Genomic DNA, 18,467 nt, shown 5'->3' on the forward strand with positions numbered 1-18,467 from the left:
AGTTCTTGCAGGGACTACGTGAAGAGCACCTGCTGAACATTAAATTGACACTGAGTTTCAAAACCCAAAGCCCACAACATAAGGCAAGGTCAGCTTTTCAAAGCTCTTGCAGATCAGCATTTAAGTCTTCTTTAAAGTTTTCATAAACAGTGTCAGGTCTACCCAATGGTTTCCATATTTGCTGTCAGCTTTCCAGACAACTGGGGTTGTCAACTACCAACACCAATAGGTAAATTTTAACCGTGTGAGACAGGGTAGAGTGGATAAAACCGTCCCGAGGAAAGATAAAATAAAATGGTAGTGTTAAACCTTCCTTTTTAAAGGAAGAACACATTTGATGGGGCCCTTGGTAACACCCAACATCAACAGACACACAAATATCTGCTGAATTTGTCAACCAGTCGCCAACGACATCTTCTCTTAAGCAATTATGTCAAAAAACAAAAAGAAGAAGAAAGGGAGGGGCAGTGCTTTCTCAAGTGTTGGTGAATATTCATTCATCCAGGTAACACTCAAGGAATATACTAATAGTGAACTACTCCCACGTTGGTACTTTTCTGTATTTGGTGCACAGGTACTGAATGATTGTACTGACATCATTAGAAACATGTAGGGAAAAGAAAGACAGATCACCTTGCAATAACAACTTTCAACTTTCACAGTCTCCCAAGTGCCTGCGCAAGCTCGTACCACACAGGATGTACTGCATTCAGGAAAATACAACATGGCTGACAAGACTGTTCAGTGGGCACTCGCAACCAAAATTGACAACCAATCCCTACAAGTTGTCCTCTGATCTCCAAATAAATAGTCCAAGTATGTATATATACACATACACACAAAATAAATGAATGGAAGAAAAAAAGAGAATTATATAAAGTCTGTATCATGTTAATGCTGCAGTTGGTGTTTCATTGTACATTGCCGCTAAAACATATATGATCATCCTGGCACTTCTTAGACATTAAACAACATCAACAAAAAGCATCAGAAATAGATAACTTGCTGATAAGCCAATTTTGCAGTTAAATCTCTTGCATGTGGTACCACAGTTTTGGAGTGAATATGCTTTGAAGATGAGTGGCAGGGATTATGTGGAAACATAAACTAGAGCTTTTGATTTTATGCAATCAAAATTATCACCAGGTAGTATATATTTCCCCCTAACAGTGTTTTCTCCTACAGGAATAATGACCCTGAATTTGTTCTTCATTCCATAACTTAGCCAGTTTGATAGTTTAAAGGCTGACTGTGGGCATATATTAATATAGATCACATGTGTAATAGTAATATTAATATTAATGTAGATCACATGTGTAATATTGTGAAGCAGTCGCTTAAAACAGGTACTGTGACCAGTAGCACACTCAGTAGCTTTGGGAACTAACAACTTTGCAAAAGGCACAGTATGCATTGATGTTGACATTACAACTTTTATTTTTCATTAGGATGACACAAAACTTAAACAGAAATTTCCAGAAACCAGTGTATAGCAGGATGCTGTCACCTAGATTGGACCAGGCCACTGTCATTTGGATTAGATCAGTCCACTGTCACCTGGATGAGACCAGGCCACTGTCACCTGGATGAGACCAGGCCTCTGTCATTTGGATCAAGCCACATCACTGTCATCTGGATCAGACTAGGCCACTGTCACCTGGATGAGACCAGGCCTCTGTCACCTGGATCAGACCAGGCCACTATCAGATGTCACCTGGATTACACATGTGTTTGTTTCATCCTTACTGAAGGCCCTTACTGAAGTGTCATTGTTTTAGATATTCATATTCTCTTATTGCATAGCCTGTAGAAGTTTGTCTTTAAACCGGGTTTGTGGTTACATGTGTGCATGCATACACCAGTGTGTTTGTCACATATAATCTACATTTAGGCATATATGCATATGCACATATATGAATATGCTTATATGGGTATTTATGTATAATATATATTGAAACATTTAGTACACAATGATCCTTGGGTATGCATGCATAGTTTTCGGATTTGTTTCTTTTTGTTTTGTCATATTGAGGAACGAATCGAAAGTTTCAGGCAAATTTGGCAAGTGCTATCAAACAAAACTCCTAGCCCCCCCACCCCCTTTTTTCTTTCATTTTGAGCCAGGGTCTCAGACAGTTACTTAGGCTGCTCTCAAACTTGTGGCCCTGCTGCCTCAGGCTCCCAAGTATAAATACAGATATTTTTAAGCCTTGTATTTCCCCCATTTGTCCCAGTAAACCAGCTACTGTACTTTCTTATTTATAGTTTTAAAGGGGCCATTCCAAAAGGCACTCTCACAGCAGGTACCACAAAAGAAAAATAAAATAGTATTTCTGTCCAAATTCTGCTTCGTAAACCTAAATGAAAGCTGAAACGGCAAAGGGGGCTATTTCCAGGGCATGGGACCCATTCCCTGCTGTGTCCCAGAAGAACGGTAGGCTCAGTGGGTCTCTGCAGGGTGCAGCGGCCACAGCCCACACACCATCGTCTCTGTAACTGCCATTTGTGGGCACAGTGCTGGGGCATGCCTCGATCCTGTGTGCCCGCCTCACTCACACACCTGCTTCAACGGTGGGAGTTGAGCCTGTGGGTTTCCCTTGATTGATGTTGGTATAACTGCTTTGCACTCTGCGGGTGAGGGGAAGTTTGTGGTGCCTCACACTTCTCTTGGAGAAGAATAAGAGAGAGAAGTGCGTGCAGCCTGCTGGCCCTCCCCACTCTTGCTAAAGGCCTGAGGAACACTGGCCCTTAAAATAAAACCAAACAAATAGGCTTTGAAAACCAGGAAACAAGAAGCCAGCAAAGGAAGCATCTGTCGCTTTCACTCTGAAACAAATCCACGAGACACATATGTGTACGCAAACAAACACACATGTATACACACTACTACCACCAGCGAGTAGGCTGTTGAATTCACTATTTCCAGCCTTGCCTGGAGTCTGTTTTGTTCTTTTTTTCTTGACTAAACATATTTTCCCAAACTATAGCAATATTTATGGAATCATTCTAACCCAGAGAGAGAGAGAGAGAGGAAGAATCTATCAAAGTATACAGTATGGCCTTTAGCAAATACTAAAGCCAGGCAACAGTGACCTCCAGGTATATAACTTTCCAACTTTTTGTACACACCTCTTATTTTCAAAACAAATCTATGTAAAAACCCCTGTGGAGTGTCCATTGCACCCACTCAAGGAAGCAGAGTGGGCCACTGAGACCCACAAGGTATGATCCCAGAAGCTCAGAGTGGCCTTGATGGCTCTATCTGACTCCCCTTTCACTCCCATTTGTTCCTTTACTGGGGGATTTTAGGGCATAGCCATGATTTTAGAACAAGAAAAGAAGAAAAAGAGGCAAGACAATGGCAAAGGAAATAAAGCAGAAAATACCTGCCTATGCTACCAAAGTAGAAGCCAAAATGGAATGCCTATGTTCAGTTCAATGTGAAATAGGCATCCCTGAGCAGCAGAAATAAAATGCGATCACTTTTAAGGACCAACCTACATGATTCCTTAGACTGCAATGTGACACAGTAGCATCAGCAATCCAGACAAAAGGCTTACAACGCACAGAGGCTTGCCCTTCTCATAGCCTCTTTCTTTCCAAATTACCTAACCCCCTTTTATTTCTGGACTCCTTAGCTCAGAACAATATGAAGTGGACACAGACAGACATAGGAAGACATTGTACCCAAACAATTCCTGAAACCAGATCCTACCTAGGTAAGTCCATTCATAAGGTCCACAGTGCTCTCTCTATCCATTCATAATTTCCAGTTGGTTTTGATCAAAACCAAGGTTTTCTCCTCACCCATCCTCTATTCTGAGGCCTTATCCCATCTTGTCCCAAAAGCATTACTAGGTACCCACAAAATCTGGTTTTATTTTTGAACTCTGCACCAGAGTTAATCACAAATCACTTTTCCCCTTTATGTGTGTTTTCACCCACTGGCCCCAAAGTCTGGTCACTTTGCTTTCTACTAGAGGGAATCTCACAGAGACACACCAGTACTTTCTATTCACCTTCAAAAGCATAGCGACAAAATACAGCACTGGCATCTTCCACCATTGGGCAACAACAGAATACGCTCAACAGAAACATCCACATCTAAAGGGAATTCATCCTTCCAGGAACTAAAATCCCAGCAGCAGGAAGGGCTGGCGAGATGGCACAGTGGTTAGAAGCACTGGCTGCTCTTCCAGGAGACCAGGTTTCAATGCCCAGCACCTCCACTGTAGCTAACAGCTGTCTGTAACTCCAGTCCCAGGGGGTCCAATGCCAATCTTCTAGCCTCTGCAGGCACTACATAGACATAAGCATTCAGGCAAACACACATAAACCTAAAAATAAATAAAATCTTCCCAAAAAATAAACAGCAGGAAACCTCCCCCACCACACACACACATATACACTTTCCTCCCCAACTGTCTCCGGGGCATCACAAAGCCAGGCTGACTATGAATTCGCTACATAGTCAAGAATTTCCTGGAACCATGATCCTGCTGGCCCTGACTCTGGTATGCTGAGTTTTCAAGCATACACCATCATGTCTACTTTATAGCATGCTGAGATTGAATAAGCACTCTAAACCTGTAACACAGGTGCATACTTGTGTTATAGAGCTCCATGACCATAAACCTGTAGGGTAGGCGGAGGAGATGGCTCAACCAGCACAGTGCTCATCACAAGAGCATCAGGACCTGAGTTCACAGCCCCCTTAATCCATCTTTGAAAGGTCAGACGCAGCAGTGAATGTTTATCATGCTGACGTATGTTCATACACATGAATGCGTGTGTGCGCGCACACACACACACACACACTCACACACACACTAAACCTACTGAGCGGGCAAATACAGCACGTTTTAAGAGTGGCTTGGGCTCTCTGGGCCACCAGTTTATGTTATCTCCCCAGCTCACCTGTTTCCCATTGTACCCACCAAAAAGTCATAGTCATACTGTCAAGAGCTCCAACAGACCACTGTTGAATTTATATTCAGGTAACATAAGTTTTGTACATCAAAACTCTCCTTAAAATAAAAATGGTTACAGTGGATGAGGGAGCACCACACATTTTAACAAAAACATTTATCTGCTCACACTTTAGTGCCTGCAATTGAACAATGAAAGAGTACTACAGCCCCTGAATTGTCTGTAGCAGACGCACAGTTCCTGAGATGAAGTGATGCAGTCTCTTCCAAAACCAGGGACTATTTCAAAAAATGCAGACTACAAAAGCCAAAGCACCTGTAGGAGGAACCAATAACCATGTAACCTTTCTTGTCCCCCTTTCCCCTTCAAATTGGATGACGTGGAAGTCCGGGGATTCTTCCTAGAGGAGCTGGGGACTCACTCCGTCAGCCCCAGCTGTTCAAAACTGAGCCCGATCTGTTCCATAGAGTTGGCTGTATGGTAACAGTGTGGCCATAGTTCATTTGCTGCAAAGATCATTTAGAGAGGGAGGGAGAGAGAGAGAGAGAGAGAGAGAGAGAGAGAGAGAGAGAGAGAGAGAGAGAGAGAGAGAGAGAGATACACAGAGAGAAAGAGACACACAAAGAAGGGGCAGCGGGTTAGTTAAATACCCAAGGCTCAATAGTGTCACAGGGTAACAGTTCAAAAATGGAAAGATGCTGTTAGCCAGGCCACCTGACAGTTTCTACAGCCAGAGAGGCAGGAAGAAACAAAGGCAAGAGGAATGGAAAATCAGAAAGAGATGGAAAGCAACAGCCAGAACACATCTGGCAAGTATGTATGCTCATGTGAGGAAAGAACAGAGTGCAAAAAAGAGATTTTGAAATAGAGACAAGAACGCCTTTCACGTGAAGTCTCAGTTGTGACAGGATTCTACTTGTCTGCCAGCTCAAACACCCCACACCAGAGACACAAGGAAACTTGGAAGGAGAGTAGGAGCAGGGTAAACAGATCTCAAATCTACATGGGAAGCATGGGATATTCTAGACAGTTCCATACACTGTAAGAGATAGTGAACTCAATGCAATCTATGTTTAAACTGTGTAGCTGACCTTTCATTCACAAAATGGCTAAATTATGGTATGATGTGATTCCTCACTCCAGCCATGCACTCGGATATTTACATCTTAAAAGGAGTCACATTTACATCTTGTCTTTCAAACAACCTTTCCACTAAAACATCAGAACTGTGAAAATAACCCTCCATCAGTGTCCCTGTCACAGAAAGTCCTGTCTGTTTCATAAACAGCTGGGAAATCTTTAGTCACCACAACATCGAAGTCAAAACTTGCTCTATATGACTCTGATTGATACACAACTCTAAAGGAAATTCAAATCCCAGCCAGTAATGGATAGAGAATTGGTAGATAGATGGAAATTGGCCTGGCAGCTTCCAGCTGGGGCTTCATTTCCCAGGAAACCATGTAGGAATTAAACTAACAAAAACATCAGCTCCTTCCTTCATATTTTACTGGTCTTTCCCTTCTCATCTGTAGCATAGTCAATCCATAGACATTTCCAGATGGCACACCTGGAGGTAAGTGTCTCAAAGGCAGAGGCCAAGGTGCTATGAAACATTCTACAAAGCATGAACAATACCACACCCACCCAATCCCAAATGTGCACGTTGCTGCAGTAGAATTCCCTTTTTAAAAATCCCTGATGGCTTGTGTGAGCATGTGTGTATTGTGTGTGTATTGTGTGTGTGTGTGTGTACAAATTTGTGTAGAGGTGAGAGCTCCAGGTGTCTTTCTCTACTACCCTCCATTTACTTTTGGACAGACTCTGTCACTGAACCTGGAATTCACATACTCAGCAGCACTGACTAGCCAGTGAGTCTTGGGGATCCCACTGTCTCTGGCTCCCCAGCAGCAACATGATGCACATTCATTCCTGTGTCAGTCCTTTAGAAAGATGGATTACGGGGCTCTGCTCTCAGATCCTAATGCTCTTGTGATAAGCGAATTGCCAACTGAGCCGTCTCCTAACCCACCTACGGTTTTACAGTCTTGGAACTGAAAGAGATTCCAATTGCTATCTCTGTGTTTTTCTTATCACTGACTGAACAAACACCTGACCCAAACAATCAAGAAGAAAATTTTATTTTGACTCAGTGTGTCAGAGGATTTAGCCCATGCCTGCTGAGTCCCACACACTTGGAAAGAACATTACCGCAGTGGGAACACATAATAAAGACCTTATTCACCTCACTGCTTACAGGAAGTAGAGAGGTGGAGACAGGAAAGAGCAAGACACCCTCAAAGACCCTGCCCACATGACCTCCTTCTTCCAACAAGATTCCCCCCCCCACACACACACGTCATAAGGTCTCCAGATCCTTTCCAAATAGTGCTATCATCTAATATCTAGCCTTTAGCATATGTGCTGGAGGAGGGGAGAAGTGTTTCATATTGAAACCATAACATCTTGCTTCTATTAAATATCTCCTCTTCACACTTATCATAAATTCACAGGACAACAAGAGACAGAAGTTTAAAATGGCATCACCCTGGAACCCAATATCCCATCGAGCACCAAACTCTGAATGAAGCTGCAGTGGGTGATTTAGTTGTCAAACTATCCCCAAAGGATCACCAAAAAGGGGCTCTGAAGTATATGGACTCAAAGACTTTAACATGGAATTTATTAGTATGTGTGCATGTGCGTGCGTGTGCATTATGAGTGTGTGAGAAAGTGTGTATGTGTGAGAGAGTGTGGTATACATGTGTGAGTGTGTGGTGTGTGTGTAAATGTGTGTGAGTGTTGTGTGTGGGGTGTATGTGAGAATATGTGTGTGCATGTGTGTGTATATGTGAGTGTGAGAGCGTGTGTGGTGAGAGTGTTGTGTGGGTGGGCTGCGTGTGAGACAGTGTGTGTGGCATACATGCATGTGTGAGAAAGTGGGTGTGTGTGTGAGAGAGAGTGTGTGTGAGAGACAGTGTGTGTGGCATACATGCATGTGTGAGAAAGTGTGTGTGTGTGTAGCATACATGCATGTGAGAAAGTATGTGTGTGTGTAGCATACATGCATGTGTGAGAAAGTATGTGTGTGTGTGTGTGTAGCATACATGCATGTGTGAGAAAGTATGTGTGTGTGTGTGTGGCATACATGCATGTGTGAGAAAGAGGGTGTGTGTGTGTAGCATACATGCATGTGTGAGAAAGTGTGTGTGTGTCTGTAGCATACATGCATGTGTGAGAAAGAGGGTGTGTGTGTGAGAGAGTGTGTGTGAGAGACAGTGTGTGTGGCATACATGCATGTGTGAGAAAGTGTGTGTGTGTGTAGCATACATACATGTATGAGAAAGTATGTGTGTGTGTGTGTAGCATACATGCATGTGTGAGAAAGTATGTGTGTGTGTGTGGCATACATGCATGTGTGAGAAAGTGTGTGTGTGTGGCATACATGCATGTGTGAGAAAGTGTGTGTATGTGTGGCATACATGCATGTGTGAGAAAGTGTGTGTGTGTGTGGCATACATGCATGTGTGAGAAAGTGTGTGTGTGTGTGGCATACATGCATGTGTGAGAAAGTATGTGTGTGTGGCATACATGCATGTGTGAGAAAGAGGGTGTGTGTGTGTAGCATACATGCATGTGTGAGAAAGAGGGTGTGTGTGTGAGAGAGTGTGTGTGTGAGAGAGTACATGTGTACTCTGATGTGTATACATGTGGAGGCTATAGGTCAACGCCAGGTGTCATCTTCAATCAGTCTCCACATTTCTGTTTTGTCTTGCTTTGGACAGGGTTTCTCAGTGAATGTGGAGCTCGCCAATGGCTAGGCTAGCAATCCAGTAAGCTCCTGCCTCTATCTTTGGGGTTTATATTTTAAAGGAAGATAAACTTTTATCCTGGCCACCTGCCATAGAGATACACCCACACAGATATATCTCCTACATACAAACACGAGATAAACTGTGTCAAAGCCAATTGACTCTAGTTAAAAAGACTCTACGTAAGTCTTACATTGGCTGGAAATAAAAGAAACTCATCTGGGAGATGCAGAGGAAGGATGGGGTTTAACTCTTTCCTAAAAACAGAGAGCCAACCCCAAACCACACCTGGAGATTAATTAGCAGCTCTTTGATGTATCATCTGTTCTCTGCAAGGACCTGGTGGGGTGGAGTCGTCACTATATTTACAGTGCTTGGTGAAAAATAATTTGCCATGAGGTAACTTAGTGTAAGCTCAGGTCATGTCCCAATCTTGCCAAATAAATGGCGCTGCCAAAGATTCCTTCCTGTAGCTGACGCTCTCACGACAGCGTGCCTGCTTGGCTCTCAGCTGCCCTTGATCTTCGTGTGTGTGTGTGTGTGTGTGTGTATGTGTGTGTGTGTGTGTGTGTGTGTGCGTGCACATGGGAGTTTACATGTGCATACATGGCAGCTTACAGGAAGGGCTCCACGTACAAGCTCTTAGGTTTCTCTTGGGAGGCACAGCTGTGCTGAAGAGTGTCTGGGAAGAAGAGAAAAGAAAGGAGGTGCTGTCTAGACCAGGATAGAGATTGACTGCTCAACATGCCCAGAACATGCCCTGCCCTGTCAGAAGAAACAGCTGTGAAACCCAGCTCAGGTTCCACGCAGCTGCTGTGCTGTGGACGGTTTCTACTCCACATCATCCTCCACGTACAAAGGGCTCTGTTCACTATGTGCTGACTGCTAACTGTATTCAGGCTCTGAGAGTAGGCAGAGTGCAGCAAGGATGGGCTGTGATGCGTCCGTAGAATAGAAGAAAACATCTCACGAGACTTTGAACATGCGCTTTTATTCCAAATGCTCCTTCGTGTGTGACTAGAACACAAACTGTGAACTTGGCAACTTGTTGAAATGCAGTTTAAAGAAGAGCAGGAACTGGGGCTGTTACTATCTCCCCACTCTCCGGAGTTCCCAATACTGCTTCCATAAGCCAGCATTGAGAGAGTGGCTTAGCCATCTGATGTGTAGAATAGCCCATGGGGTTGGTAAAATCTGCTCTGTAAAAGGTGCCAAATGATGAGCAAGAGAACAGTATCATTTTTATTAAAACTGGGTAAATTAAGGGAACTTCTTTAAGCCAATATACTTGGGCCCACAGGAATGCATTAAACAGCCCAAATCCTGCCTGGTGCAATCCCCAAAAGGAATCCACAATGTTTGGTGAAGGGCACTGAGGCTCCTTGCAGGTCTGGGCAGAAATCTAGAGACTACTAAACTAGTAAAGTCGATATGCTGAACAGAATTCTCATCCAGAATGTAATATTTCCAAACCCCTGGAGACTCAGTTCCTGAAAGTGCTCTCCCTAGATCAAAGAGGGTTGGAGTAAGAAGGATCATGAATGAGACCAAAAGACAACAGGCAAGCAGAAGGGGAAAAAGGCTCACTATCAGCAGTCACATCCCCACAGTTCATTCTGTATAACGACGGATCCTTAGAGCACTGATCTTACTCATGGCACTAAATTCACTCATTATGTAACACTACATCGCTTCTTAGGCTTGGTGAATAAATTATAAAAGTTTAAATCACTGAATGAATTATAGAACCAAACGTGGCTCTTCTTGTATGCCAAGAATAATGTGCTTTCTCCTCAGGTGAATTACCTTAGGATCAACATGAAGTGAATCATAATATCTCTAAATCTTCGTCTAGAATTGGAACTCTGTGAGCAGTGTATACAGCCGTACCTGTGTGTACTCACTTATGGTATCATCTTTACATAATGTTCACACCAGTCTTTTATCCTACATTATCATGTTTGCATGACTATCTCATTTGGAAAAAAGCAAGGTTAGGAATTAGAATTAAATTGCTTACCTAGGGCTGAAAGAGATGGCTCAGTGATTAAGAGCACATACTGAGAGGACCCAGGTTTGATTCCCAGTGTTCACATCAGGCAGTAACATTGGCTTCAGGAGAATCTGACACCTCTGGACTCTTGGGCACCTGAACCTACATGCACAAACATAGATACAGAGAGAAACACCCACATGCACACACACATAAATAAAAAACAAGCAAATACCTTGATTATAATAGCCAGTGCTGGGACATTTTACTAGATATTTTTTTCTCAACAAATATGTGTACACTAAATTTCTGTGGATAGCTTAAGTAAATTTGGGGCTGAGAAGATGTCTCCATGATTTAAGAATTAAGAATGCTTCCTACACAAGCACCAAGACCTGAGTTTAAATTCCTAGCACCTACATAAAAAACTGGATGTGGACACACACACACACATACACACACACACAGAGAGAGAGAGAGAGAGAGAGAGAGAGAGAGAGAAATGCCTATACATTCATATATACATACACACCACATACATCCAAACATGCATGAAAATAGAAGTAAACTCTATCCAGTTAATCCTTGTCAGTCACAGACCTCATTGCAGTTGACAATATCAATGATTAACAATGGGAAAATCATTTCCCTAGAGATCCTGGAAAATTCAATGGAATTCAATTATGTAGCATAATTGAAGAAGCAGTAAGTCAAAACATACACCATGCACTTCATACAGAGCCATCTGCAAAGTTTCTTACAGACACAAACTATTTAACAGCATGTCACAGGCAGCTTTAAAACTCTGCTGGGAGTTACAAGTTACTGAAATGTGGATATTCTGCTGTCCCGGTTTGATCCCCAAAGTAGTGCATTTCAGGTACTCAGCCAAAAAGTCCTCACAATGGGCTGCCATGTTTACAGAGGATAGCTCATAGAAAAATTCTGAGAGACACAGTGATTGATGGGCTCTTAGGCAACAAAGAAAGAAATGTTCAAATGCAACAGCATGGGCATAGAATTTCTTGGGAAAGAACAAGAAATAACATCAGAAAACAGTGCAGAAAAATGTATAATGTGCTGGATCACTGGAGGTGGTTTTGTTTACTGCTGTTCCCTCAGTAGGAATACAGCAAGACAAAATTCAAATATGCCAAGCCAAACATAAAACATGGAAGAAAAAAGAAAAAGAGGAATGGAGAAGATAAGGAGCAAGAAGAATATAGGAGGAGACCCAGTAAGGACCAGTAAGGGAGGAAGAACCACACTCGCCACCTCCCAGTATCTCAGGTGACACTTGGACAAAGGTATGCAGGGACCAGAGTGTCACAAGCATCTCCTTCAAGTCAAACAGAGCTGTCAAGAGCACTCCTAAGGTGTCCTCTGACCTTCATATAGGTTCTGTGACATGTGCGCACCTGTGCTCACATCAGTGAACAGACACACAGATAAATAAACAACAAATAAATACACAAATATAAAATTAAAACATGATCTTAGAATATAGAGTTCCAACAAACTCACTGGAAAAAAAAAGGAAGAATTCTTAGGTGATAATGAACCTAATATACTCAACATATGGGCTCTCAATTGTTTCCTCTCACAATTGCATGGCTGACTGTCAGCCATGGCTCCCTGTGGCTAGCCAGCGTTACCAGAGTATTACACCATGTATTGCTAACTTGAAACAAAAAACAAAATCTGAAACACAATTTCTAGAAAATGTGTATCGCATTTACACTATGATAATGGTCACTGTGGAGCATCTCTAACATGGCTTTTCTATCTATATCCCTGTAAGATGGGGAATCACAGATGGGCTACACAATGGGAATGACTTACTATACTTTACAACTATACACACCGGCAGTGCTTTGGAGCACAAGTACCAGGAACACACCACAGTACTTATTAGCATAAGCTTTGAGCCAGGCAACTTATCACTCAGCCTACTTCCATATTTGTCCAATAGACATAGATACCCCACAATCACCACTACAGCTTAGACTTGTGCTAAACCTTCTATATATGAGAATATCTAATGCACAGATGAACCATGTTATCTTTTAAATGAGAATTCTTCTTGACTACTATCAAAATCTGTGAGTTAGTTGCGATTCATTTCTGTTTCCCAGGAGTCTCCTGTTATTTTCTTTCCCTGCTGAGAGAAAAAGATATGAAAGAAACCAAAACAATGTTTTATTTCTGAACAAAAAATATATATCAAACATTACCAGTGGACAAGTTCCCTATTTGTGAATTCAAGAGTATCTGTCACAACAAGTGACTGAGGCCAAGAGAGATCAGGCAGTTACCATGAGACTGTACAGATAAGACACACTGGGACACTCAGTGTTAGTTAAGTAGCTACAAAGAGAGCAACAGCCACCTCTTCCCCAATGTTTGAATTAGCATATAAAGAGAAATAAAGGTACAACACGGGGCTTGTTTTCTCACTATGGAAACAGTATATAGAATATGAGAATGACTCTCCTCTTAAATATGTCTGGAGGATTAAATAAGAACAAGAATACAATAGAGCTTTATTTCAATTGCTATGATCAAAATGCCTGGTAGAAATTTAAAGGAGAAAGGATTTACTTTGGCTCACAGTTTCAAGTTTGACTTCATGATTTCTGGGCCCCATCATGGTGGCATAAAGGGTTTGGGTTTTTCTTCTCTTTTTGGTAGACAGGAAGCTCAGAAAAGAGGGTTGCTAGCACCAGTCAGCCAGCCTAACCTACTTGATGAATTCCAGGCCAGTGAAAGAGCATCTCTCAAAAAATATAAATAAATACAAAAGCAGGAGAGCACACAAAGACACAAGGAAGACACCCAAGTTTACCCTGTAGTCAACACACAAACGGGCGGGGCAGGGCGGGGGGTGGCGTTGAAAGGTTGAAAGTTGAAATAGCTCTAAATTACTATTCCCTAAATGTAAACCCTGGTTGTGTCATTAGTATTAGTTCTATCTTTTGACCAGTATAAAATACAGTAACTGTGGCTTATGTCGATTTTCAGTGAAAAAGAACAGCCTAGATCACTCACTGTCACCAGGAAATATGAATGCCTAAGGATCCGGATGACATGAAATAAAAAGAGAAGGCTTTCATGTGATGCTATATGTAAGCTAACATAAAAAGGATTGACTCCAGAACTTCTGTTTGTATTGGAAAGGTACACATGGTTATAAACAGCTTGATTCAGCTGGTTCCCTACCAATGAAAAGCTTGTGCATTTAACGGCTCCCTGGATGGTTCATCAGAACCAATTGCTGACCTGCAAACATTTCTCATAAAAACAAGAACAAAGAGTCTGTCTCACTGTTCATCTGTCTGACATTCATTTAAGTCTGTCTAAGGGGACAATTCTACCTTCCCACTATAGATGTGGCTGGCTTTCAGGGCACCTGGGTACTCTTTCCACATTCTCCTGAAAGATTCTATAAGCTCCCAACAGAGGCTCCTGCTAACAGAAACATCAGAACACTTGTTATGTTTGTAAGGCAGACTTTGCAGGGCAAAAAATAAAACGCTCCATCAGAGAAGACCCAGAACATTCTTTCTAGATGGTTCCATTTACAAAGTATCCCCATCATGAACTAAGTTGATCTTACAGTTACATAGTCCCAAAGATCCAGGAAAAGATCAGATACCAAATCTTCCTCACTGAAGATCCGTAGCAGACTGTATGAGTCAGGTGGCCTTGACCTCTCTCCTCCACTGGGTGGGGCAGACTACCCAGAGGTGAAAAATTAGCTGTGTTTGAGTACAGTGTGTTAAGAGAAATGGTCAGTATTGAACAACAGATGATATTCTCTGGGCAATACAAGATTCCTGTATTGTATTGTATCCTCTAATGAAACATCAATAGATTTCTATATTATACAGTTAGGCAAAGAAACATAGTATAGAGATATGGTCTTCACGAATTAGTTCAAATTCTGATTTGTGGATAAGGATGTGAGATCCACTGACATCAAGATATTCTATCACATTTATAATCCCACATAACAGCAAAGACTATTTGTGACTAAAATCCCCATTGTGTCACTGGAACAAAGCTTGTACTTGTTACGTGACACTGTCTAAGTATGTAATCCAGGTTGTCCTTGTACTAGAAAAGCTCCTGCCTCAATCTCCAAGAGCTGGGATTACAGGTGTGCTATTTATTACTACTCCTGGTTTTCAAATTGACTTTTATATATTGTCTACCACTTTGACACAGACGTTGAATTCCTTCCTTCCTGGTTAGATGTTAATAATGTATCTTCAGAATTTATCAAGGATCTTCATATGACAGCTGTGTTCAGGGCAAGGGTATAAACAAGCACTATGAGAGAGGAGGCATAGGATATTTATTATAATAAACTCTTGAGAGAAGACAAGAATATAACACTACTGGAGTGACTGAGAAAGTGGTTGTCCAGTGTTGGTTTGAGCAGAGAGACTGATAGAACATGGGATGTTCGACTCACTCTTTAATGAAGAGACTGGAAAAAAAGAACCACAGAAACAAAAAGCAAAATATAAAACCCACAAATGATAGGCAACATGACTTAGAATGGTGGACTAAGGAGAAATAACTGAACAACTATCCTTCCTTGAATTCCAGACAGAAGAGGGAAAGGGCAGGTTTAAACAGAGCTTTGAAAAAGTGCTTAGCTCTCTGTGTTAAAGGAAATTGTCTCTCTTCCATTTCTTCTTCTAGATTTCCAATTTTGTTCTCTGTCATGTGGCTGTTAGGAAAGTTAATAGTGGGAAGAGAGAAGTTTGTAGCTCCCACGGTTTCTCAGGATAGAAGCTGGGAATGTGAAATTCCCAGAAAGGATAGAGAAAACCCCAACCCCTCACTGGATGAGCTTTCCAGGTCAAAGTGAGGTTAATATCCCCCAACTGACCACCATGAAAAAGGGCTGAGCAGAAGGATATGGTTATGGATTTTGCTTTTATTGATTTTTGCTTTACCAATAGCAATTTTGAGGCCTTGGGGCAATTATAGTTGATGGAGGTCAGACAATGAAGATTGTGGGTTTCCAGCCTGCTCTCAATAATTTAGGAGTGAATGATGTCAAATATTTACTTGGGCCACTAATTCAATGTACTTCCTCCTCCTGTCTACTTAGTGTCATGTGACAGAAAGTGTCCCATGGATGACAACTGTCATACATCTGATACAACCACCTCAAGAAGCAGGTACAGCTTCCCCACAGAGCAAAGAAAGAAAGAAAGTGAACCCAAGTAGTTTCAAACATTCCCCAGTGCATACTACATAAAAGAAGAAACTAGATTCAAATCCAACATTCCTGATGCCAAAAAGCTCTCCTCCCAATACACACACTTAAGAAACAGTCACTTATCCTCATTACCCCTCAGTTCTTCATTTCTATAGATCAGAGGGGCTTGAATACTGGGGATTAGGATAATTTATCAGCTCAACTCTTTATACCCTAAACTACTATAGTAGAGTTGGCTTTAGCGTGTATTTGGGACTCTAGAAGGAGAAAACTGTTAGAAATAAAAACAAACATGGACAGGCTAAAGATATGTCTCAGTGCTTATCTACAATGCACTTCAGGATCAATCTGTAGTGTTATGGGTTTGGTATACATTTTCAGAGGTTACTGTAGAGATGCTAATGTTTGTCTTTCTTTGTTTTAGAATCAAAAGGACCAAACCACCAGTGAAAAGTCAATCCCCACTCCCAACTAAATTAGCAAAATCTTCCTTGTCACTCCCTGTACAATACAAAGAGGATATACATATGAATCATCCTATGGGTATGAGAAAGGATAGCACAGCTTGTGTTTGATGTTAATGTTTTAATTTTGAAGTTCAAGAAATATTTTTCTTTTGAAAGAAGGGCTTTTAAATCCAAATTCCGAACATTCTTCTCCCAAGGTGGGGATGGGAAACAGTTTATAGCTGGGTGGTTGTGATACACATCTTTACTCCCAGCATTAAGGAGGCAGAAGCAGGTGGATCTCTGTGAGTTTGAAGCCAGTCTGGTATACAGAGTGAGTTTTAGGACAGCCAAGGCTACACAGAGAAAACCTGTCCCAACCCCTTCACACACCACCACCACCAAATATATCTGTAGATCACCAGGATATGTGAGGGACCAAGGGCTTTTCTGAATCTTGTGGCTCTATGAATGAGCACTAACTACTATGGAGACTGGTAGGAAGTGATCCTTTTGCTGTGCAATTCAGAAGCCTTGTCTATTTTCAGATTCAAAGGAAAGACCAAGAGACGAAACTTTGACCACGTCTGAATGTTTGTGGGCTTTTGGTCCCCACAACCAGCAACCTTACTTAAACTCCCAACTTTTAAACTGCTAAGGCCATGGAAACATTAATAATGACCTTCCTTCATGAAACCTCAACTTCTCTCCCACGTGTACTTCTGACCAACTTCCTTACTTCAAAGCCAGCAGCAACATCCAGCTCAGTTGCTCAGTAAGAACTCTGAATTTTTACCCAATACCTTGGACTAAATAAGACCAGAACCTACAGGAACCTTCATATCTTCACATTCTTTTATCCATCTAAGACAATTATGTACTTCATGGTTTTGGCTTTACTTTTTTTTAGTGGGGGAGTTGCCATGGGAAAGACTGTGTTCTGACAATTCCATCTCTTATTATTGACTTACACACACACACACACACACACATACACATGGGGTGGGGGGGAGACATAGAGACACAGAGAGGGAGAGAGGGAGAGAGAGAGAGAGAGAGAGATACAGAGAAAACACATAAGCTTGCAAATCACAGAGCCACACAGACAAAACATACACAAAGAGCTTTCCAAAGAGGTTAAGCAACCATTAAGCAATCGATGTATTGATGCATTGCTTTGTAGCTGGTAGAACTAAACAAAGCAGCTATTTATTGCCAACAAAACAGCATTTTCAGCTGAAATGATAATAATAGCAATTAATGTTTCCTCAGAATTTAATATTTGTCAGGCGCTATGGACTAAATGCCTTCCATGAACAATTTTATCCATGAATACAAATGTGTCATTGCAATTTTACAGAATACAGTGAGGGTGAGGAAGGTTGAGTAACTTACATGGTGTTGATTAACAATGGAGCCAAGACTGAAACCCAGGGCAACAATTTTGCTGCATAGGAGGTCTCTCCTAGTGAATGCCTGACCACACTGATGTCAAGCCCAGCTATCACTGCTTTGGTTATTGATCTGTTGAAGGAACTCAAAATATCACTCAACTCATTTTGAAAAATTGAGCGATACATAAAATATCTGGGTGTCAAAATGCATACAGCCAGAGGCTCCATCCATCATAATGATCTTTTATGGTCTCCAGGAAAAAGCAGTTTATACACAATGGAAATTTATTCAGTGGTTAAAGAAGAATAAAGTTAGAAAATTGCAGGAAATGGATAGATATGGGCAATTATGTTCAGTGTGGTACCCCAGGTCCACAGAGACAAATATCACATGGTCTCCTTTGTGTGTGAATCCTAGCCATAAATTTCTGGAATCCTATGTCTAACATTGAGTGCTGGTAAAGGCCCAAAAGACAGAAGGAGCTGTTATAAAGGAGAGATATGAAATCCATCGGATATGAACGGGAGGGGGATATCAGGGATAGAAACGGCCAAACAAGGAGGGGATTGGGAAGAAGATGGAGTAACAAAACTGAAGATATATCTAAAAGCCATATAGAAAAAAACCCTACTATTTTATAAGGTTATTAAACATAT

At 41.6% G+C, this 18,467-nt stretch overlaps 1 long non-coding RNA gene across 6 annotated transcripts in view; it reads right to left on the reverse strand.

The window, feature by feature from the left end:
- The window catches only part of LOC110340244, a 395,612-nt gene that overhangs the window by 41,434 nt on the left and 335,711 nt on the right, over positions 1-18,467 (reverse strand). For 4 of the 6 annotated variants that reach the window (XR_005880822.1, XR_005880818.1, XR_005880816.1 and 1 more), the window contains one exon: positions 10,762-10,896. The exons of the other annotated variants lie outside the window; for them this stretch is intronic. This is a non-coding gene — a long non-coding RNA (uncharacterized LOC110340244). The remainder of the gene's footprint in view (positions 1-10,761; positions 10,897-18,467) is intronic. 6 annotated transcript variants of the gene reach the window in all.

Source organism: Mesocricetus auratus, unplaced genomic scaffold (assembly GCF_017639785.1).
Source record: "Mesocricetus auratus isolate SY011 unplaced genomic scaffold, BCM_Maur_2.0 Super-Scaffold_100013, whole genome shotgun sequence".
Classification (NCBI taxonomy): domain Eukaryota; kingdom Metazoa; phylum Chordata; class Mammalia; order Rodentia; family Cricetidae; genus Mesocricetus; species Mesocricetus auratus.